The following is a 25,071-nucleotide window of genomic DNA, read 5'->3' as shown; positions in this document are numbered from 1 at the left end:
TGTTTATTATTATTTCATGAAATTGGGTAAATATCTTAATTTTACATATATGTTCATTGTGTGAAAAGCTTATAACATGAAACACTCTAGAAAAATAGTTACAGATTTAGTGACTCGTTCACCCCTAGTTACTTTTTCTACTCCCATCCACTTCAACGTTAAAACGGCATTTTTAAGCATCTTTAAATCTGCTCTTATTCGTTCAATTCTCGATATATCTTGCCATCCTTTGCATATTCCACGAGATAAGGACCTTGTAATTGCCGGGATGTGCTGTTACCGATGTAAAACTCATGGTGGCGTCATCGCTCCACAGATAACTTTGCCAAAATTCAGGGGGAGGTGAGTTAGCTGTGGCGGGCTGCCGGTATTGAAACTCCGGACACAGGTTTTGTGGTGGTGGGGGGGGGGAGCGAGTGGATTTTCAAGACAGAACCAGAGGCGAACCGGACCACGCAGTCCACAGCGCGCCACACGCCGAAAAACAAGACCCCCATAGCCGGCGCGCGCCAACGAGGAAGGGTCCTGAACGGATCAGGTCTGGTTCTTGTCCCACCAGCGAGCCGAGCCCAATATTCCTGCCGCAGCAGCACATGGAAGCGCCCGCAGCATATTCAGGTCAGTTGAGCACTTAGTAAAGTTTCACCTCAACGCCGTTTCTGGCCGAACTAGTCATCGAATCTTTAATATTTTTTTTGATTCGTATTCAGAGGTAATTCGTCGAGATATTTCTAATTGGTATTTATCAAAAATAAATATGAGAAATATGGTCAAAAACAACATTTATCCGTTTTTTCCGAACCGCTGAGCGCTTAGTAACGTTCGCCTCAACGCCGTTTCTGGCCGAACTAGTCATCGAATCTTTAATATTTTTTTTAATTCATATTCAGAGGTAATTCGTCGAGATATTTCCAATTGGTATTTATCAAAAATAAATATGAGAAATATGGTCAAAAACAACATTTATCCGTTTTTTTGTGTGAAAAAACACGTTCTATCAAACAAACACAGGTTTGAGTGGTTATAATTCATAAATATGAGTAATATGTTGAGAGATATATTGAGATTATACTATTACTGTTAATCATGGGTAGAAAAATGTTTTAAAAATAGTAAACAGGTAAAATGATATGGCTTTAAACATGATGTATCAAAACTGACACCAATCCCCAGCGGTTTCCCCCATTGTTAGGCAAGCACAAGGGCTTTAGTGTCTAAAGTGGGTAAAGTGGGTGCTACAGTGTGTTGTTTATTTAAAGTGAGTGTGTGCATGTGGATGTGTGTGCTGTGGGTGTATTTGATGGTTTGTTATTGTTCATTGATCATCCTGATGGCCTGGGGATAGAATCTCCTTCTGAGTCTCTCTGTGCTTGCCATGAGACTCCGGTATCGCTTGCCTGACCGCAGCAGTTCAAAGAGGCAGTTGTTTGGGTGGCTGGGGTCTTTGATTATTCTCTTAGCCTTACCCATGCAGTGCTTGTTGTAAATGTCTTGGAGAGTGGGAAGCCCCCCTCCAATTGTGCGTTCGGCTGAACGGGCCACTCTCTGTAGTCTGCTACGGTCCTGTGCAGTGCTATTCCCAAACCAGTCAGGATGCTCTCTATTGTGCATGAGTGGAAGTTCTTGAGGATCTTCTGACTCACTTGGAACTTCCTTAGGCGCCTAAGGAAGTAGAGGCGTTGTCCTGCCTTCTTCACTACACTGTGTCAATGTGTGTGGTCCATGTCAAGTCCTCGGATATGTGGACTCCGAGGTACTTAAAACTGTTCACTCTCTCAACCGGTGTGGATATATATATACGGTGAGAATATATATATATATATATATATATATATATATATATCTATGCTGTGGCATGCTGGGGAGGCTACATTAACTCAAGGGACACCAACAAGCTCAACAAGCTGGTGAGGAAGGCTAGCTCTGTGGTGGGAGTCGAGCTACCTAGACTTGAGGTGATGGTAGAGAGGGGGATGATAAGGAAGCTGGATGCCATCATGGAGAACCCCTACCACCCCCTCTACGACGAGCTAGTCAAGATGAGAAGCTCGTTCAGCCACAGACTCATCCCCCCCCGACACTCAACTAACCGCCTCGGACAGTCCTTCATACCAGCGGCCATCAGGCTCCACAACAGTGGGCAGCGACTAGCAGCCTCCAGGCCCCACAACAGGGGGCAGCGACAGCGACTGCTACCAGACATTGACCTGGGACTTATAGGAACCCAAGGGGGACAAAGTAGACTACCCTGGTACTTTGATTAATGTATACTCAGTAGATAGTAAATTATTATAACACTACCTCTTGCATACTGCACCTCATGTGACACTGTGAATAATGTGAATATTCCTCAGCTAGTCAGATAGTAAATTATATTGACCATATTGATCAAATTGTTTACACTGCCTGTGTTGTCTTTTACTACCTGTATACTGTGTTGTTTTACTACCTGTACCCCTCCCCCCCTCCCCCCCATGCTGCTATGATGCCTGAATTTCCCCAAGGGGATCAATAAAGGAATATCTTATCTTATCTTATCTTATCTTATAATGTATATATACGGCAGTGTTGTAGTACTCGAGTCCAGGACTCGTGACTCGACTTGGACTTGAGCACTGATGACTCGGACTTGGATTCTGACACGAGCATTGACTGCAGTTGGACTCGGAAGGTGCAGACTCTGACTTGTTAATTGATAAATACAGTTTTTTTTGGTAATGGGCCCACAGTTTCTTTTTTGGTAATGGGCCCAAATCATAAGATATTGATGGCTATATTAATACCGTAACATTATTTAATTTCGTGCAAGGGCAGAAACGTGTGTTCCACCTACATGCGGATTCACGTCGATACCCTCATGTTCAGTACCTAAGATGCCTAAAGAGACATCCCGAATCGTGCACTTTGTCATTTATGTTTAATGTAGACCTTTTTTTTTTACTTGTATTTAATGTAGAATTTTTTTTATTTGTATTTCAGCTCTTTGACTGCCAAAGTGGAGTGGACTTAACCTTGATGACTTGGACTCTGACTCAGACTCGGACTAGGGTAATGGGGACTCGACTCAGACTCGAATACCGGGTACTTGAGACTCGACTCTGACTCGAGATTTAGTGACTTGACTGATATACGGTATATACAGCATTATTGTACATGCTATCATACAGAGCTATATGGGTTATATGCAGGTGTATAAGAATATAGAGGGATTATATGCAGGTATATTCGAACAAATATGTGTGTATATATATACAAATGTAAATATGCGGTATATACAGCACTGCTGTACATGCTATCATACAGTATATGTGTAGACTATTGTATGAGGTGGGTAGTTAAGAGTATTATGATTACAGTGAGAGCAGTAGGTAGGTATAAATTGAGTATAGTTTGAGTATTGAACAAAGTTCAGAGTTATCCAGTGTGCAGACTTTATCTCTCTGTCCAGCACCTAGCATCTATCGAAGAGCGTGCTTTTGGAAACGCTTTGCACAGTCAATAATTCACAGCCGGAACAAGGACACGTTTTTCACAATGGTACCAGTGGCGCGTGGCACTTACCCAGACGGAACGAAATGTGAGCTCCTTTATGCCTCCTTACAAAACATCTGCATTTGTGACGCCGGCGCGGTGAAAGCAATGGAGTCTATTAATACCATGTATTCAATGGAGAGAGTGCACTTTTCAGTGAAAGACAGAATCATCTTCGTTAGGGAGGAAGCAGACCCTCCCCCCACACACACATGTCAAATTGCTGTGATTATGGATCAGGCAGCCACTCTAAACTGGGCCGTAGAGTAAGAGGGGGAAGGAGAGAGAAAAGAGGAACTGTGTGTGTGTGTGTGTGTGGGAGGGGGGTGGGGTAAAGGGTTAATAAAAGAGGAGATAAAATGATAGATGGAGCTTTAGGGGGCGAATCCACCCTAAACTCAAATTCACTGTTATTTCTAGAAATCTGTACAACTCTCTTTTGATTTGACGTCTCTCCTTAAGCTGAACACCAGACTCCAGTGATAATGTCATCAAGAGATTAATCCCGGGGCTGCTCTGAAGACCGTGAATAATGGAACAGCTCTGAGGACGCAATGACAGTTCGTAATTTTACTGGGATATGGGTACATTTTCTGATTCAGAGCTGTATGCCCTCTAGGCCTATACAGTATTTACATAAAACTCACTTGGATGTAATAGCTCAAATAAACATTCTATGAACCCTACAAAGTCGGCCGCTAATTAATTGTCAATGGACCAACTGCGAGAAGTGCCACTTGATGACGTCCCAGATTCATGTTTTGATGATCTGGTTTCCAGCTTTGGGAGACAGTTGTTGTTGTTAATGGATATTTGTTACAGCCACAGCCAGGGATTTTCTCTCCCCTGTCTGTCAGCAGGTTCCCATGCCCATACATGGTCCCCTTCCTGTTCCCGTCTCACCATCGTCCTACCCACCTGTGCATGACTACACACCTGCCGGCTATCATCGCGGCATCACTGATCCGGGATAAGAAGCATTCACCCCTTCCACTCCTCGTCCCAGTGTTATTTACGCCTCCCGTGGTATAAGGACTCACCTCTAGACCTCTAGATATTATTAGACCTCCTAGTGTATTTTGTGTGCTCGGTTACTCTACGACGTCATACTAACCCTTGTTCTCCGATGTCCAGGACCTCACCCCTCCGGCCTACACCTCGACTACGGATTCCACCAGCCTGCACCCCCTGGACCTCACCTATACCCACGCCGTCTGTCTGTCTCTCCTACACTCCTTGTTCCCCATCATCACCAGCCCCCTTGGACCGCCCCCCTGCTTAATTAGACCTTCTAAACCGCTACATTCTCCTGTGCCTGTGTTCTGCTCTTATTCAATATTGACTAAACTCATCCATGATCATTGGAATTGCACAGATTCTGTTTTAGTGTGGATTTCCACTTGCACATGTGCACATGATTAAGAGAGAGTACGATGTTGAAAGGAGCAACCATAGAGCTATTATAAATAATAAATATAGATATATAAGAGATAGTGGTAGAGATATACAGGTAACAAACTGAGAAAAACAACATTTGAAAGAGAAAGGGGAAGGGGAGTGAGAGTAAGAGAACTCCATATGAGAGAGAGTGGTAAATGGTAAATGATGCATTTATATAGCGCTTTTATCCAAAGCACTTTACAATTAGTTCCTCACATTTTTACCCATTCACTCACACATTCCCAGACCGACGGCAGAGGCAACCATGCAAGGAGCCAACTTGCTCATCGAGAGCAGTTTGGGGTTATGTGTCTTGCTCAAGGACACTTCGACACGCTGCCCGGGAGGAGCGGGAATCGAACCGGGAACCTCCCGATTACCAGCTCTACCTCCCGATCCACTGTCGCCCCCGAGAGGAGGGGAGAAAGAGAGAGAACACACTAAACCAGTGTAACATATCATCTTGTGCACAAATACATGAACATTGTACTGTATATATGTATATTGTATATTCCTCTTTACTTGAAACGTGTGCACATCCACATGTAAGGGGTGTAGTAGTATTAGGACCCAAATGCGGGACACAGGCAGGCAGAGGGCAAAGTAAAACCCAACACGGGGCATTTCATACAGAACTGGCAGGCAGGCAGATTACAGGCAGGGACAGACACGTAACATTAACCCTTTCACTACCACACTACCAAAGGGTTAACCCTTTCACTGCGACAATACAGAAGGTTAACCCTGTCACTGCCACACGACAAAGACCCTTTCACAGCCACACTACAGAAGGTTAACCCTTTCACTACCACACTACAGACCATCTAGTCTGAAACTGAAATCTAGAAATTGAAACTGAAAACACGTGGGAAAATCGAGGCTAAGAGAAGACGGCTGGGGGACTACAAAACGAGACACAGCTGGGACAGACAAGACACAAACTGAACATAGAGCCGCAGGAGCTCTTTCCCTCGGAACTAGGGACTTGTTCAGGAACTCGTTGCATTTGCACCGCGGGGACCAGGGTCTAGACAGAAGTACTGGGAGATTATTTTACCCCCAAAAAGACCCTGCTCTGGGGGTAGGACTTTTCCAAAGTCCAGGAACTTTGAGGTGTGGTGCTTGCGGCGCTGAACATTCTGATTGATCGAGTACTTGCAGCATTTAATTTCAACCGACATTTCCCAAAATCGCCGGCACAAACCATTTTTCCTTTGTTAATTGGGCTATTCATAAACTATATTCTCCCCCAGCAAATCTTTTAGTTACATCAATACCGTGCTGTCAGAACAGTCCTAGGTTTGTAGCTTAAGTATTCAATGAGACATTTAACGTCCATTTCACCTGAATTCAACCAGGAAATGCAAACGTGGAATGCATATAGCTGATGTATCTAGTGATCTATGCACTTTTTCAGCCACTCTCCAATTGGATTGTATAAGTAGGTGAAATGTTTCTAGGTCAAGTATTTAAAGATTGTTATTGGCTATAATACTAGACAACACAGGCAATGACACTACAAGCCCTGCAGCATGGAATGCATATTATAAACGATATCTAGTGATCTATTCTCAAAAGCGATGATCTTTTCCAGCTAAACACAAGGAAAGGGACTAGAAACACTAGGGGATGGGGTAGAAACAGAGATTGACCGTAACAGCCCCCCCCTCCCCCAAGGATCATTTCCTAACGCCCCACAAGGTCGATCAGGAAGGGGAAGAGCGGGGGGCACTCCAGCAGACAGGCAGGCAAGAAGACAGGCAGACGAGCAGGGAAGGGGCCAATGAACCCCTGGGAAAATCTCTACTGTCGCTCAGGTAGAAGAATAGAGACTAAGGCCGGAGGAGAAGAACCGGAGCTGACGCCGAATCTTTGAGGAGAGATACCGAAGCCGGAGACGTTCTTCCTCCGACAGCTGCCAGTAGCATCCACTCGCCACCCCCTAAAAGGCTGGCATCGAAGGCTGTCTTACTTGGGAGACAGGAAACCAGGAACTGGATAGCCATGGTACCGTTCAGGTGGAGACAAGCGGGGCTCCCCGGAAAGAAGGCAGGCTGAGAAGCGTTTGGGGGATGTCCTCTGGGTCCAGGTATGGTCATTTTGTCATTCTGTAATGTGTGTAGTAGTATTTGCACCAAAATGCAGAACACACGAAGGCAGAGGCAGATGGCGAAGTAAAGCCTAGCATGGTGCATTTAAAATAGAATTGGCAGGCAGGCAGATTACAGGCAAGTAGGAACAGACAGACTTACAGCACATTGAGACAATGACAAATCACAAACCAAGGCTAACAGAAGACAGCAGGGGTGATTACAAAACGAGACACAGCTGCGGGACAGTCAAGACACAAACCTAACATAGAGCTGCTGATCGTAGACGTTGAAACGCAAGGAAAGGGAGAAAACACTGGGGAGCAGGGTAGAAACGGGGTGAGAGTCACAACCGTGACACCACATGCTGGAGGTAATAGGCGTGAAATGTTCTACATCACATGGCTGGACCTCTTACCTCTGGCTATAGGCAGATTAGATTAGGATCATATCCCATATAGGATAAAAAAATAATAGTCACTTTCATCCTGCACTGTTTTCTCATTTCATTGCAGAGGGACCGGGGAACCACCACAACCCGACTGTCTCCCTGTGTGTTTTCATGTCTGTCTGTCTGACTGACTGTCTGTCCACTCGTCTCTGTCTGTCTGTCCGTCCGTTCGTCTATTTCTGTCTTTCTGTGTGCTTTTCTGCTTTGTGCTTGTCTGTCTGTTTGTCCATCCATCCATAAATCCATAAATCCATCCTTCCACCAGTCTTTGTCTGTCTGTCTGTCTATTTCTGCCTTTATTTGATGGACTCTGTCCATCTGTTTTTTACGTCTGTTTTCTAATATACCTTTTTGTCTGTCTGATGTCTGTTGTTTTTCGGTCTGTCCGTCTGGTCTCTGAGAGACAAACATTGACAACCGCCACCCAGGGCCTGTGACTCACTTCATCTTGTCATTATCTGACAGATAAGCTCTCGGCTTGAATAACTGTTCTCTCATTCCGTCTCTTTCGCTTGGTTGCTCTCTCTCTCTCTCTCTCTCTCTCTCTCTCTCTCTCTCTCTCTCTCTCTCTCTCTCTTCCTTCCTTTGTCTTACATGAATACAAATACTCAAGAGTGCATAGACACACACACACACACACATACAGTACACATCCGTGCTCACACACAAAAACACACACACACACACACACACACATACAGTACACATGTGGCTCACACACACACATACAGTACACGTGCACGCTCACACACAAAAAACACACACACACACATACACAACAAGCACAGTGAATATTCAATACCTCATGTACCTACTTGAGAATTAAAAAAAACTCTCTCAGGGTTGGTTTGATCAAGGCTGCTTTTGACATTATATCCCTTGCCGGGGCCGTTACCTTCCTCGGCTCTGAACCACCTCCTCTCCAAACCGTGTGCTCCTTAAAGAATTAGCAACCTGCAATAACAGCGAGCCTGGCCACAGCCGTGGTCTGCTACACGCGGTGTCAGCTCAGGACCTCAGTTAAAACTGAGAGGTCTATAAATCTCCCAATAAACATCTGGGCTTTCTATAAAAGGCTGATCATGTGCAGGGTACCTGACACCAGATATTCCCTCTGACACTGGGCCTCGAGGACACCTAAGAGCAGCCCCCCCCTCGCCGTTCCATTGGTCCAGCCGTCCCACTAGTGTTAACCCCGCTGTGGGTTTAATGGGGAAATGTGCACCGTGTCTCCCCACACCTCTGCCCCCACCCCAGACGAATATCACCATGTATATATGAGCAAAACCGAAAATATATCAAGCCTGTGCTCTTGATCAATTACAGCATGTAATACAATATTTGTACGCTTCTGGGGATTCGCCGATATTCTGGCCTCACCCTGAACCGGGGGAGGGGTTTGTTGCTGAAACAATGAGACTTTTCTCAAGATCTGTCGAGAGCTAGTGCCTTGAGTGTTTTTCCTTCTGCTAAGTGCAGGATTAAAAACGCGGCGGCTGACATATTAGCTGGTGACAGGATCTATGTTGTGGTTGTATTTAATACATCCAGGGCTGCTGATCCCGGTGCCGGGCCTGAAGCTGGGTTTTTTACGGGACCCGGAGACCGGCTGAAGCCGTGACATGACATGCTAAATGGCTTTATGGGTTTTTAGATGGCACTCGCTGTACCGTTTCACTGCGCGAACGCTATCTGGAAGATCTGACGAGTCCAATCCTCAGAGGACGGATAAGAGTCAATTTGTGAATCCAGTGGGATTAACCACACCCCCGGACTCTGCATTCTGCCCCGAAGTTTGGAGATGATGGACAGATGTCTGTCAAGGTATCTGGCGAAAGCAGTTGACCCTGTTGAATCCAGCTGGGAATGGATCGCGATTAATGATTTATAATTCATGAATAAATCCTTCACTAACCTAACCTATAACTGCATTTCATCCCTGACTGGACAGGAGATCTTCATCTGAATCACAAAGGCGCAGAGCGCTTTTCTATCATTCTCGCACTGAAAAGTAACCATCCATTTCTCTCTCTTCTCGGGTTCTTCTCCCCCTCTTCCCTCCGTTTTTCGATTTACCAGCTCGATTTTGGATGTTGGCACCGCTGATCCCCCCCTCCTCTCTGCCAATCCGTTCAAATATTTACCTTTCTGTCTTGTCCAAGGACGTTTGCGGTCGGTGTAATGGTGTATAAGGGCTAGTATTGCCCCTCCACGCTCCTGATTTATGTGGTACGAGGGGTTTGGTGGATAAATATTAAAACACGGTCGCTCTCTCGGCTGCCAGCAATAACAGGCTGACTGGTTTCCTGTACTGGGTTAGATTGCCTCTCCTGCGGGGGCTTCTGAGAGAGAGAGAGAGGGGTAGTGGAGTCACGATACAGAGAGACCGCGGGAGGGGGGCTCATAACTGAAGAAGAGGCAGATGAGGTAAGGAAGACCGCAGAATAACCAGTGGAGAGTAGTTAGTAATTAAGTGAGTAGAGTAAACAAACATGCAGCGGTGGAAAGTAACTAAGTGTGTTTACTCAAGTACTGTACTTAAGTACAATTTCAAGCTACTTGTACCTTATGTGACTATTTTCATTTTAGGGAACTTTATACTCCACCACAACTTTTTACTACCTTTTACTCTGTGACATTTATCTGAACCCATCAGTTACTAATTACTTTGAAGAAAAAAGATTTAGCATAGACGACATGGCAAAAATGTATGAAGATTATATACTTTGACTTTGACATTTGAAGCCTGTCAACTTCAAGAGGACGTAATCAGAGCAGCATAACTGGACCACATACACGTACCACTTTAACATCACCTTTAATGAGAGCAGCATACCACTTTAACATAACCTATAAAGGTCAATGGATAGAGGTTTGAATGCTCCCAAGCACTGGAATAACAAACGTCATGTAGCAAGCGTACATTTACTTTAGATACTTAAGTACATTCAATAGCAAATACTTCTCTACTTTTACTTAAGTAGAATTTGAGGAACTTTTACTTTGACCAGAGTACTCATTTATCTGGGTATTTCTACTTTTACTTAAGTAAAGGAACTGTGTACTTCTTCCACCACTGCAAACATGTACATATGTACAAAGTACCTTTGTAAATATCTTGGTAAAAATTTTGTACCAACACATTTACAAAGATCCTCCTCCGGAAAACGTCACTCATTCTTAAAAACTCTTAACCTTCGATGGCCCTCATATGGGCCATCACGCACGTCGCGGCACTTTGCTCTCGTCTGTCGGCTCCGGGCTGTGTTTCTCCCGATCATTCAATACATTGTTGGAATGTAGAATTTGCTGCCTTTGGATCATCACCACACTCAACCTATTGCTTCGGGTCTCGAGTTACAAGACGAAATATCCGGCGAGCGTCATTTGACAAGCCGTTCCGAAGAGTGACCACGTTCGGTTGTAAACGGTCCTGAACTGACCAGTCACCACTAATGGCGAAAATTATTGACCACCGTTGTAGCCAGGAAGCGTCTGCTCCGAAAGCGATCCCAGACGAGTGCTCCCATCCCAATTTAGTTGTTATGCCAATTCCCCCCTCCCCTACCTGGTCGTGTGCGCATGTGCCCCCTACTGGTCGGTCAAGGGAGCCCTGAGGTCTACCACATGCTTCCTCCGACACATGCGCACCTGACAGCGCGGACTCTCATTGGTGAAGTGTAACGCGTGGGAGGTCACGCTGCCTTCACCACTTCCTGTCTTTTGCTGTGCAGGCGCCCTGACCTGACCTGTAGGAGTCGCTGTCCACAACGCCAGATTACCACCCCATCGACTTTCCTCCCGCTAACTCAGCCAAACGAGTTAGTATGATGGCCGGCCCAAGCCAGAGGCAATGCTGACACCCGGATTCGAGACCGGAGTCTCTCGCATTGGTGACGAGCGCAATCTCTGGTGCGCCACCCAGCCGCCATCCACTCACAATTCTAACATGGTGTTTAAATTTGCAGATGACACAATGGTGACAGGCCTAATCACCAACAATGACGAAAAGGCCTACTGGGAAGAGGTGGACAACCTGGCACAATGGTGCAGGATGAACAAATCAAATCAAATCAAATGTATTTGTAAGGCCCGACAACACACGTTAATGTCCCCATGGGCCGGACATGTCTTCTTTAAACAAGTCAAGAAGAAACATCACAATGAATCAAGAACTAAACAAAAACACCATGAAGTCCAAAAATGTTTGAATAAATCAAATAAATGAATGCAACACTCCCAGACATACCCCACGCGAAGGTAAGGAAAAACTCACTAAAACCTAGCCATAGGAGAAAATGCACCACAGGCAATGTGGAGGAGAGAAACCTTAGGCTATGGTTAGACTAGTGTATTCCTGGCGTTTTTTTATACGTTTTTGACGACGTTTCATGTCCTATCTACACAGAAATGCGTTTTTTGGCGTTTTTTTGTGGATACGGCTGAAACGCAAAATTGTGTTTGCGTTTGGAGATACGCAAAAAAAACGCTTCGACATCAGCGTGTAGTCAGCACGGAGCAGTTGTTGCGAAAACGCCCATGCGCAGTAGATACCATCTGCGTGCCCTTCCTGTGTACAGTGTGTGTGTTTGGGACAGAGCTCCGTGTCCCAAATAGCTTCAGCTACCATGTGTTGTCAAGTTATTGTTATAAGGACCCCAGTCCAAGCTACAACAGTCTGCATTCCCTTAACAATTGTTTGTATTGAGCCGTATTGTATTGTACCCATATGCAATATGTTGAATAAAGTTTACATCCATTCATTCTGCTAGCATTACCGACTGTCTGAAGAAGTCCACCATCATCCCTGTACCCAAAAAATCTACGCCCGCTTGCCTCAACGACTACCGCCCTGTAGCCCTCACCTCCATAGCCATGAAGTGCTTTGAGAAGCTAGTGAAGGGCTACATCTGTTCCTCCCTCCCCATCAACCTGGACCCTCTGCAATTTGCATATCGCCCCAACAGGTCCACAGAGGACGCCATAGCCCATGTGCTGCACACAGCAGCATCACATCTGGACAAGAGGAAGGGGAACTATGTGAGAATGCTGTTCATCGACTACAGCTCAGCATTCAATACCATAGTCCCCTCCAAACTCATAGCCAAGCTCAGGGACCTGGGCTTGAACTATGACCTGTGCCAGTGGGTCCTGGACTTCCTGACGGGCAGACCCCAGGTGGTAAGAGCCGGCAACTGCACCTCCTCATCCATCACGCTCAACATAGGGGCCCCCCAGGGCTGTGTTCTGAGCCCCCTCCTCTACTCCCTGTACACACATGACTGCGTAGCACAGCGGAACAACAACACCATCATCAAATTTGCTGATGACACAGTAGTGGTGGGCCTGATCTCTGCCAACGACGAAAGGGCCTACCTGGAAGAGGTAGAGAACCTGTCACAGTGGTGTCAGGAGAACTGCCTCTCCCTGAACGTCAGCAAAACAAAAGAGATGATTGTGGACTTCAGGAGGTCGGGGGTCAAGGACTACAGCCCCCTCAGCATCGACGGGGCACCAGTTGAGAGAGTGAACAGTTTCAAGTACCTCGGAGCCCACATATCCGAGGACTTGACATGGACCACACACATTGACAGTGTTGTGAAGAAGGCACGACAACGCCTCTACTTCCTCAGGCGCCTAAGGAAGTTCCAAGTCAGTCAGAAGATCCTTAGGAACTTCTACTCATGTACAATAGAGAGCATCCTGACCGGCAACATCACCTCCTGGTTTGGGAATAGCACTGCACAAGACCGTAGCAGACTACAAAGAGTGACACGTTCAGCCGAACGCACAATTAGAGGGGGGCTTCCCACCCTCCAGAACATTTACAACAAGCGGTGCAAGGGGAAGGCTAAGAGAATTATTAAGGACTCGAGCCACCCGAACAACTGCCTCTTTGAACTGCTGCCGTCAGGCAAGCGATACCGGAGTCTTATGGCGAGCACAGAAAGACTCAGAAGGAGCTTCTATCCCCAGGCCATCAGGCTGCTAAACGAACAATAATCGCTAAACGAACAATAATCACTATGCAACAACCATCAAATGCACACAGCACACACACCCACACGCACACACACACTCACTCAAACAAACAACACACTGCAGCACCCACTCTCCACACTTTAGATCACACAAACACACTTACACTTTATATTTATTGATAAAGGATTTGCACTACAACTCGTACACCTACTGTGAATTGTACCTAAACTGCACCTCGTCCATTTATGCCTTGCACTATATAGTATTGTATATTAGTACACTGCACAGTATTGTATATTGTATGGTAACTACGTCTACGAACATTGTACATATGTCTAAACTGAACACTGTGACCTCTTTTTTTTCTTCTAATTTTTACTATGTTTTTATTTCATACTATCTTGTCATGCACAGTCTCTGGAGCGCAACAGTAAGAAGCATTTTGTACAAAAGTATTCTGTACTTCTGTATGACAACTATTAAAGAAACTTGAAACTTGCATGAGCAGCTGGCTAACGTGAGCTATCAGGATTCAGACCCTGTTAGCTCAGAGTTCCTCTTTCAACTTAAGAAGCATTAAACAAAATGGCCCAGTCATCTATTCACCTTTGTTTAATACACACAGCGTTGTCTCTAATGTTATCTAACTACTGATAGCTCGCGATATCATCAGTTTTGATGCTGACTAAGTAGCGTGAGCTAACGTTAGCTTCTAGCCACAATGCTATATTGTTATAATGGCATACTCCATTGACGTTAGCATGCAGCTAACAATGCTACAATGCTACCGATCGTTTTTTAGCCTAAACTATCCGCTCTTGGTGGTCACTTGTGTTGATGTTAGTTTTGTTTCATCAACAAATGACAGGCAGAACACACAGTGAATGTATCCGTTTTGTTTATTGCACTTTTATTAGGCTTTGCTGAAAAATTATTGCTGCATTGAGTAAAGCAAGATGGTGGCGCGGCATAGGCGCCTGCCTTATTGACATTTTCTTTTGCTGGAGCTTCCACCAGGAAGTGTATTGGCACATTCGTTCTGATTGGTTGAAATTGCCTTCATGTTTGCCACCTACTGCCACCTACTGCTTTGGCAGTGTACTACATCAGTGTGCTTGGCTGACAAAAACGAAAAAAAAACGAAAGTGTGACTCGAGGCGCATGACGTCGCGGCGATACGCGGCGATACGTATAAGAAAACAATACGAAGATGATACGAAAGGTGTAACCTCAGCCTTAGAAGGGCCGTTCAAGGGGGGATCTCCCTTCTTAGATGTCGGTGATAGTAGTGTTGCAATAAAACAGGCGAAACAGTTGGTAAGTATGCACATATACATGTAATGAAACACAAATAAGTGCATGCAATAGCAACTGAACATTTTGAAAGATTGAAAATAGAGCTGATGGCGGATCCATTTGAGATATGGGGGCAGCGTAGAGAGGGGTGCATCCTCCCGGTCATCTGCTGTAGAATCGCTATAGCTTGAACTTCTTTGCCTCCTAAACTCTTTTTACATGATGCATTTGGCTAATGAGACAGTATTGGTTATTTTTGTTAAGCTTGTTGATATATTACATTCTAGGGGTCTTCTTGCCCGGGTTGTGGGGTAAATGCTCCCGTTACAAGATTTTAGTAACAAAATTGTAGTCTGTTATGATTCACTTACCCTCTAAATGTGTTTACTTAAGCATACTTCTTGTGTACATATTATTATCTCTGCCAGGCACGCATGCACCAGCGGGGATTATGTTTTAGGTCGCGTGTGTCTGTCTGTCTGTCAGTCTTTCCGTCTCTCTCCGCAGCTAATCTGGCATACTAGCGGTCCGATGGGCCTGATACTGTTTGTGCACACTGACAGCAGGCCACGGGCCTGCCAACTCAAATGTTGTGGCTTTCCATAACCAGACCGACAGACTCTTGTATTTCCAATTCCTTCCCTTCTTAGTTTAGTTTACTCAGTTTATTTGATCAGGGACAGTGCCTATCAATCAACGGTTATACATTTATAAATGAATAAAAATTAAACTGTAAATATGCCAACGTTAGCAGGGGTTGCTAGTTTTCAGTTGTAGTCCCTGGGCTAGATGTTTAAGCCAGAAAAGAAACAGACTAATAGAAGGCCATTAAAGCTAATATAAAAACATGTAAGTGAATGGAGAGAGAAAAAAGGTTGTATCCGTTGGACCACAGGAGCAACGGATGAAGAGGAGCGCCACTGGACCGATATCGCGGCGAAGAGGATTTACAATCCAATGTTCTGCAAATGTTTATTATTGCTTCAACTTCTTGGAAAGGGTTTGGCAGGAAACTGCAATTTCAACTGCCAATTTCTAAAGAAGCAATCTATTTGGACATCTTCCTTTTTCATTTTGAAAGTACAAATACACATGACGAATCGGATAATGCACATGTGTTGTATCACACACTGTGGCACTTTGCACAGGAAACTCCTCCCTTTTCTGTATAATCTCGTTATCGTGGACGTTTTTTTATTTACTGTGACTATTTCTTGTGGTTTTATCTTGGTTTGTGTTTTAAACTCCTGGCTGCAGACATAAATACCTTTGGGGGGGGGGGGGCAATAAAGTTGGAATTGAATTGAGTTAGAAGAATATATAAATATTATACACCCATATCCAGGATAGGACTTGCATCTAACTCTCCATTCATCTCAGGTCGAAAGCAGGGATATAGTGGAGTGTAAATTATGTGCTCAAACCTGATGGGTCACGAGTCACGACGGCACCAGTTGTTTGTGGGTGTCTCACACCTGGTGGGTGTTGTTTGTGGGTGTCTCATACTTGGTGGGTGTTGTTTGTGGGTGTCTCACACTTGGTGGGTGTTGTTTGTGGGTGTTGTTTGTGGGTGTCTCACAGCTGGAGGGTGTTGTTTGTGGGTGTCTCACAGCTGGAGGGTGTTGTTTGTGGGTGTCTCACAGCTGGAGGGTGGTGTTTGTGGGTGTCTCACACCTGGTGGGTGTTTGTGGGTGTTGTTTGTGGGTGTCTCACACCTGGTGGGTGTTGTTTGTGGGTGTTGTTTGTGCGGTGTCTCCATGTGGGTGTTGTTTGTGGGTGTCTCAGTGTGGGTGTTGTGTGTGGGTGTCTCAGTGTGGGTGCAGAGTTTGGCCACTGTAGCATGTAATGTCAAAGGTTATTTAAGGCTGGTTCTGAAGGCAGTAAGGGAGTCTGAGGCCTTGATGGATCCTGGCAGCTGATTCCACAGGCATGGCCCCAGTGTGGAAAAAGCACAGTGCCCCATGGTTGACAGCCTGGTGTGTGGGATGGCGAGGAGGTTTAGGCTGCCAGATCTAGGCAGATTTGGGTCGAGAGGAGCTCCTGGAGGCAGGTCGGGCCGGAGTGGTTAATGGCCTTGTAGACCAGCAGGAGAGCCTTGAAGTTGATTCGTTGGTTTATTGGCAGCCAGTGAAGGGAGTGGCGGACTGAGGTGATGTGATGTGTTTTCCGAGTTTTGGTGAGGACACTGTTCTTGACGTACTGTAACCTCTGGATGGTTTTGGAGGGAAGGCCTGCCAGCAGAGAGTTACAGTAGTCGATTCGGGAACTGACAAAGGCGTGGATCTTTTCGGCATTGGATTGGGAGAGTGAGGTTCCGAGTTTAGAAATGTTCCTCAGGGGGGCGGCTACGTGGCGTAGTGGGCAAGGCGCTCGCCACGGATGCGGAGACGCTGGGATCGCCTGTTCGATCCCAGCGCTCCACATTGCTTTCAGTTTAGCTGGTCGTCCGTACTAATACACATTGGCCGTATTAGGGGGTGGGAAACTGATGGGTGGGGATCGGGCGTTGTGGACAGCGACTCCTACAGGTCGGTTGGTGCGCCTGCGCAGTAGAATCAGGAAGTGTCGGGGGCAGCGTGAGCCTCCCACGCGTTACTCCTCGCCACTGAGAGATCGAGCTGCGCAGGTGAAAAGATGCGACTGCTGTTACCTCAAGTACCGGAGGGGACTTGTGCTATGTATGACTTAGTCCACATTGCAGCCGGCTTGTGGGAGGCAAGAAACAGCATTCGTGACAGGGGAGAGTTGAATTGGATGATACGAAATTGGGATGGGAGAAAATATAGAAAATGGGAGAAAAAGTGGATAAAAAAAAAAAAATGTTCCTCAGGGGCGGGCGGGTAGCGCAGCGTACTAAGCGTCTGTCTACCACCGCAGAGACACTGGTATAGAATCCGGCTGTCAGCGGTCCCTCCGGCTTGGGCGGTCGTCATACTGACACAATTGGCAGTGTCAGCGGGTGGGAAGCCGGTGGGTGGTATTCTGGTCGTTGTAAACAGCGACTCCTACAGGTCGGTCAGGGCGCCTGCACAGCGAGGGGAAGGAACTGGGTAAGGTAGTGTGATCCTCCCACGCGTTACACTTTCCCGGTGAGAGTCCTCGCTGTCAGGTGAAAAGAGGCTGCTGGCTGTCTCCTATGTATCGGAGGACGCATCTGATAGACTTCAGGGCTCCCTAGACCGACCAGTGGGGGGAACATGCGTGCAATGACTAAATTGGGATGGGAGAAAAACACAGAAAAATAGGAGGAGAAAAAGTGGATAAAAAAAGATTTGCTCAGGTGGTAGATGGAGGTTTGACAGACCATTTTTATATGGGCATTGTCAGGGCATTGACAAGGACAGGGATGAGTCCAACTTTACACCCAGGCTGGTGACAAGTGAGGAGAGGGGGATGGAGTGATTGTCAATGGGGATATGGTTGAGCCTGTTTGGTTCAGTTTTGCACACATTTCAAGTTTCGCACACATTTCAAGTTTCACGTTTAAGTTTGTTTATATTTGTGGGGGGCGGGGGTCATCTCAACCCAGGTCTCTACGGGTTGATGTCCCTCGCTGTAACGCGTTCTCATCAGAAAAAATGACATGGTTATACATAATGACCACGTCAAATAGTGTAAAGGACTTACGTATTTCCGTGGCAATGCAAATGATTTGTATGTATCAATAGGCCTATTTGTTTTTTTGCAAATGATAACATTATGCAGATTTGCTAGATTTTCTCAAAATCATTAGACATTACATTTCCTGAAAACGTAAACAGTTTACAGAGTTTGAATATGAAATATATGTACTTATTAGTAATACGTAAAGATGCCGATACAATATGTAAATATATGACTTATGGCTATAATATAACGTACATTATGTAAATAATGGCTGCCCCCTGGGGGGGTCAATACAACCTAGGTTGCTGTAGGGTTGACACCACCCCTCCGCGCGTGACCATGGTCCACGACCTTGGGCTGACGTCACCGCTGCACACGAGCCACACCGTCCTTCACCGAGTCCTACCTCGTAACCCACTGCATCTTCATCCAATCACCCAGGTCGTTTGATGCCGTGAAGCTCCTGCTCGTGAATTGAAAGATAATGTCCCACACAGCCGCGCGTCACATGGTTCGGTTCCCGCAAGCCGCCGTCCTTCGCCAAGGTGTCCTCGAGCGGCACCTGCTCCGGGGTGCCCGCCACCAGCTGAGTCTGCATGCTGATCCCTCTGCGCGTCCGCAGGGGGGAAAGGTGAATGAAGGAATATTAATTTGTATAATAATAATACAAATAAATATGTGTGTGGAACGGACCACGAATCTGACAATGAAGACCCCATAATGACACCCTCTTTATATATCGTAAAGTGCTATATTTACAAGGGATATATTTACATATAAAGTGATATATTTACATATATTTACATAATGTATATGTTACATGAGTCATATATTTACATATTGTATTTGTGTAATAGAACAGACAAATATATGATGACACCCACTTTATTTTCCCTTAGAGAAGGTGATGTTAGGAGTGTGAACATGAATCCAGCAGGCTCATGCCCTAGCCAGCCTGGGGGTATTGTTCAGTATGTACTGTGTGAATCCCCATTGTAACAGACATTGCAACCCTTAACAAAGCATGTGGCAGCAAATCCCTGCACACCTTCAGTCGGGGACCTATAGGGAGAAATTACAAAGGATTATCTATCTGTGTGTGGGGGGGGGGGGGGGGGGTGATGCTATGTTGTCAGGAGTCAGGACACGTGTATAGGACCCTGCTTATTATTAGTGTTATATAAATACAGTATACTGTACAAACACATGCAGGTGTGCGTGCACACACGCGCGCGCACACACACACGCACACACACACACACGTGCATACACACGCATGTGTACTGTTTTGTATTTGTATGATGGTCGTTTCTGTAAATGAGGGAAACATCAGAAACAGACGCTTTTAAATAAAGGTTGAAATGAAACGAAAATAGAAAGATCATTATGTATCATTACTACAGGCAGTGGTGATGCATACGTTAACACACAACTGAGTACATACACATACGGACATGTTCTGGTAAATGTACATGGAATATTGATTGATTGATTGATTTATTTAGTCTCGAAATGTCAAGAAATGTAAAAGTGTAAAATTTAAAATAAAATAAAAAAGTCAATCAATAAAACAATAAAAACCAACTGCAGACTGGGGTAAAATGGTTGGTCATTAAAGATTTAAACTGTCCAAAAGATACAAAAGTATTGAGTTTTAAGGTACATTGCCAGGGGTTCCACATGTCAGGGGCACAGGAGCAACAAGCAGATTTCCCAAGTTCAGTGTGAACTATGGGGGTGGAAGTGTAAGACGATCACTGGAGTGAGTATGATGAGGTCCAGAGGACCAGTCCAATAATAAAGTGATATAAGGGGGAAGATCTCCAACACTTTATATAGACTCTATATAGAAATGTATGCTGGTGCAAATCACTTCTCTCTGCCAGAGAGGACCACCCAACCTTATTGTGCAGGATACAGTGGTGAGTACTATGCTGTAACTACCTCCAGTGATAAATCTGAGGACTATATATAATATATTGGTAATATGAGCTTTACTTCACTCTCTCTTTGCATCACCTTGCTTGTAACAATTATACATTCCCACACACCAGGGATCCTGTTTTGATGCTTTGCGATGTAAATCACCTTGAAGAACAGATGGCACTCACCCTGTTGCTGTGATCACACTATTTTTTTTTATCCACTTTTTCTCCTTATTTTTCTCCCATCCCAATTTCGTATCGCCAATTCTCCCCTTCAATTCTCCCCTCCCCTGTCTTGAACGTTGCTAGACGTTGCCTCCCACTGGTCGCTCATAGTGAGGATAGAAGCCTTGCATCACGTGTGTCCCCTCCGGTATACGAGGAGGCAGCCTGTCGCATCTTTTCACAAGACAGCGCAGACTCTCAGTGGCGAGGAGTAACGCGTGGGAGGCTCACGCTGCCCCCGATACTTCCCGTCTCTGCTGTACAGGCGTCGCCCAACTGACCTGTAGGAGTCGCTGTCCACAACGTCCAATCCCCACCCATCAACTTTCCACCCGCTACCTCTACCAATTGAGATAGTATAACGACTGGCCCAAGCCGCAGGCAGTGCTGACTCTGGGAGTCGAGACCGGAGTCTCTTGCACTGGTGATGAGCGCAATCTCCGCTACGCCACCCAGCCGCCTGTGATTCACACTCTGTATACAGACTGTATTCTAGTCAAGAACGGTTCAAACAAACCATCCCTTGCTGTCAACTACAGTACAGTTAACTACAAACCAGCCCTCGCTGTCAACTACAGTACAGTTAACTACAAACCAGCCCTCGCTGTCAACTACAGTACAGTTAACTACAAACCAGCCCTCGCTGTCAACTACAGTACAGTTAACTACAAACCACCCCTCACTGTCAACTACAGTACAGTTAACTACAAACCACCCCTCACTGTCAACTAGTACGGTTCAAACAAACCATCCCTCACTGTCAACTACAGCCTGGAAGTCACCATGGTCCTATTATGGCTTACGTACATAGCACTGTAACTAATATGGAAATGCCTAGAGTTTTATTCAATCCAACCTTGTGATTATAGGCTCTCTCACACAGAAGGGGAAAATATGATGAAGGGATAATGTGGGATGAATAAAAAAAATAGTATATGAGAGATGGCATATTTGGGAAAAGTACAGCCATATACCCACCAGTAGATGTATTACAACAATTGTCTTGTAAGCATGCTGTGCACCTGCATCTGCAATCCATTACATGCTGCCCAGTACTGAAAATAGGCCCCAATAAAACTGTTGGAAACAACTTTCTATTCTATTTTATTATATTCTGTTCTCTTCCATTTTATTCTGTTCTATTCTATTCTATTCTGTTCTGTTCTGTTCTGTTCTGTTCTATTTTGTTCTGTTCTGTTCTGTTCTGTTCTGTTCTGTTATTTTGCGTTCTATTCTATACCATGTTGCTCGATGCAACCAAAGGAATGTCCTCAGGGTCTGCCCAGCCTTACAGGAGCTAGCAGTGTAAATCATTCTAAAGCCTTAGGATGAGTGGGATAGATCCAGGGGCCTGGGAAGAGCTGCTCTAGTCTGAACACACACACACACACACACACACACACACACACACACACACACACACACACACACACACACACACACACACACACACACACACACACACACACACACACACACACACACAGAGCGTATAGTCTAGGGGGGTTTGTTATCTTGGCAGTCCAAACTCAGTGGTTCTAACCTGGAGTGCAGTATAGGGGAAAAAGAAGAGGGGAAAACAGAATAGATGGTCTGGTTTTCAACACAGAATGATAATTAACAGTATAGGGTTAGCTTACCAAACCTAGTACACAATATGACAGTCTTGGCCAGCTCCGTCTGAGCTCCGTCTGAGCTCCCTTGAGCGGCAGGACCTTCTGTGGTGGCAGTCAATCGGATAGTTTGTTCAAGGTTTTTGTAGGTTTTTGGTTGGTTGGTCCTGTGACAAAACAACACTGGTTTTCATGGTTTCTGGCGTTTGTGAGCTGTTCCTGATGTGTGGGATTGCTGTAGCATGCCTTGCCCCCCGCCCCCACACACACACACCTAGGAGTGCTGTTTCTGCTGGATTACAGACTTCTGGTTGCCAAAACAGAGAGATGGATGAATTAGTGTGTGTGTGTGTGTGTGTGTGTGTGTGTGTGTGTGTGTGTGTGTGTGTGTGTGTGTGTGTGCGTGTGTGCGTGCAAGGCATCTGTTTTTGTGAAGTACTGCACAGTAGTAGTAGGCTGCTACAAGAGAGTTGAATCTCTTTAACAATGTGATGCTATTCCCTCCATTTGGTTCAGCATGTATACGACAGTGTTGATAGATCAGCTCTAAAATGGCTCCTCAACCCTCCTCTCAAAACCACTTCCTCTTCTTGTTATGTGCTCTGAGTCAGTCCGTTTCTGAGAGGTTTCCTAGGCTTCCAAGGCTCTGCTTTTATATGCAAGGATTCCCCCTACAGCATAGTTCAAATCTGCCATATCATCTTCCACCTTCCTTTAAAGACTAAATTACCATTATTTTGCATAACAAGTGGAACTATACTCATGGAGAAAACTATTTTGTTGCGTTACTACTTACGATGTTATATGGCGGCACAGTGGTGTAGTGGTTAACACTGGCGCCTCACGGCTAGAAGGTCGTGGGTTCCATTCCCGCTTGGGAACCAGGTTGCCGTGTTGCCAGTTACCCAGGTGGGGTATCTCCTGGGCCTTTCTGTGTGGAGTTTGCATGTTCTCCCCGCGTTCGCATGGGTTTCCCCTCCCGATAAGATAAACCAGATCGCTAACGCTGTCGCGTCCCTGATGAAGACGGACAGGAGGACTTGGATTGGTCCCCGGGCGTGGTGCTCGCCACAGCCCTTGTCTGCTCCTGGCTGCCCTTGGGGGGCAAGGACGACGGGATGGGAGGTGCAGAGAACATTTTGTCAGCGACTCAGTGCATGTGTGTTCCTGTGGGTCGCCCATTGCATGTGTTTGTGTGTGTTAATCTGATGACAAAAATGAAGACTTAAACTTAAACTATATCATTACACCACAGTGGCAGGATGACCTACAGTGAGAGGTGGAACCATTAACCGAAAGGACGCTGGTCTGATCCCCAGCATTGACAGGAGGGTGTATTTCAGCTGTGAGCTGGTGACTGAAGGGTGGCTGGTATTAGCATCCCTTAAAGCTGTGGTCACCAACCCGTCGATCGCGATCGACTGGTCGATCTTTGAGACTTGCCCTTACATTTTTTATTTTTTTTTATTTTTCCCTGAGAGTCCACATTACAGTTCTACTTTTGTTTTGATGTGAAAAGTGATGCTGCATAAGATGACTGCACTTAGCACTGACTGAGAAAGTACATATTACAGTTCTACTTTGACAAACATATTATTAGCATTTTATAATGTTAATAATATGAGAGTCCGCATTACAGTTCTACTTTTGTTTTGATGTGAAAAGTGATGCTGCATAAGATGACTGCACTTAGGACTGACTGAGAAAGTACATATTACAGTTCTACTTTGACAAACATATTATTAGCATTTTATAATGTTAATAATATGAGAGTCCACATTACAGTTCTACTTTTGTTTTGATGTGAAAAGTGATGCTGCATAAGATGACTGCACTTAGCACTGACTGAGAAAGTACACATTACAGTTCTACTTTATAAAATGCTCATTGTAAATATGTTTGTCAATGTTAATAATATGAGAGTCCACATTACAGTTCTACTTTTGTTTTGACGTGAAAAGTGATGCTGCATAAGATGACTGCACTTAGCACTGACTGAGAAAGTACATATTACAGTTCTACTTTATAAAATGCTAATTGTAAATATGTTTGGCAATGTTAATAATATGAGAAAGTCCACATTACAGTTCTACTTTGACGTTTTAATGTTGGACCAAAGCATTGCATGTAATTAGAATACAGGCAAATAAAAGTCATTTAGTTTAAAGTACAATCTTGGCTGTCTTTTTCTCTCAACGCTTCAATAGGTAGATCTTGCCTTCGCCAAAAAAAAAGTGATCTTGGGCTTAAAAAGGTTGGTGACCACTGCCTTAAAGGGATGTTTCACTTTAAGGGAGGGGGCTGGTGTGGCTGAGCTCTCCAGAAAGCAGAACACGTTGGTACGTTTTATGTGACAGGGTTCATGTTTTCGCTGATTATCACAGGTCCTCCTCACAACAGAACAATATGATTCTGGTTAAAAATGGGCAAAGTGATCTAAAAAGAAAAAGAAAAAAAAGAAGATTTAAGCAAGGCACTGATCTTCAAAACTGCTCCAGGGACACTGCCCTGCAGGCTGCCCTGTGCTCTGACCTCTGACCTCTCTAATGAAATACACATTCGGCCCTTTTGCCAATCAAAAACAGCCACAAAGTGTCCTGACATGTGCGTTAATGATTGAAATGCCAATCCAATTGTTGCAATAACAGAAGCCGATTTATTGCTCACAGTTTGTTTTATTTCCAATAAACAAACAAACACAATGTGACCAAAAACATCCACCTTCCTATGTGATAGTCTATCTCAATAATATACTAAAACTAAACGCAATATTGATTTACTTCAAATCGAATAACCCGACACGGTCAAAAACCTGTGCGCTTCCTCCAACTACCAAACACCTGAGTCAAACAAACCCCACTGATTATATTGACCCCCTGTCCTGATCCAATGATCTGACCCAATGATCTGAC

This window comes from Notolepis coatsorum (assembly GCF_963971535.1).
Source record: "Notolepis coatsorum genome assembly, chromosome: 11".
In the NCBI taxonomy this organism is placed as follows: domain Eukaryota; kingdom Metazoa; phylum Chordata; class Actinopteri; order Aulopiformes; family Paralepididae; genus Notolepis; species Notolepis coatsorum.
This window is presented reverse-complemented; position numbering follows the sequence as displayed.